Genomic DNA, 473 nt, shown 5'->3' with positions numbered 1-473 from the left:
TCGAGGATGTCGCCGGCCAGCACCACCTCATCCACCTCCGCCTGGCTCTCGGGGAGCACCTCGGTGACAAAGACTCGGCCATCCACATACCTGGGGGTGCAGCCAAGCCCCGGCTCAGCCCCAGGGACCCAGCCCGGCTCCCCCAGGCCTTTCGTACCATCAGCGATGTTTCATCAATACACGGAGACAGGGAAAAGCCACCCCATGGACAGCAGATACCAGCGAAGCTGAGCCGACTGGGAGAAAAGCACCCGAGACAGCCCCGATGCTCTCAACGGGGTATTTATCTCCCCTTTTTGGGGGGTTTTGAATACCGTGGTGTCCAGATCCCACTGGAGAGCGGAGAGGAGGATCAAGGGCTCCTACCTGAGCACCATCCCCAGCGCTCGGCATGGGACCGTCTCATAAGTGATGCACACCTGGAAGAGAGCGGCCGGTGACAGTGGCCCTGGCAATGGCCACAGGATGCCCAA

This window comes from Aptenodytes forsteri, unplaced genomic scaffold, assembly GCF_000699145.1.
Source record: "Aptenodytes forsteri isolate BGI_AS27 unplaced genomic scaffold, ASM69914v1 Scaffold243, whole genome shotgun sequence".
In the NCBI taxonomy this organism is placed as follows: domain Eukaryota; kingdom Metazoa; phylum Chordata; class Aves; order Sphenisciformes; family Spheniscidae; genus Aptenodytes; species Aptenodytes forsteri.
Note: the sequence above shows the minus strand (reverse complement) of the source record.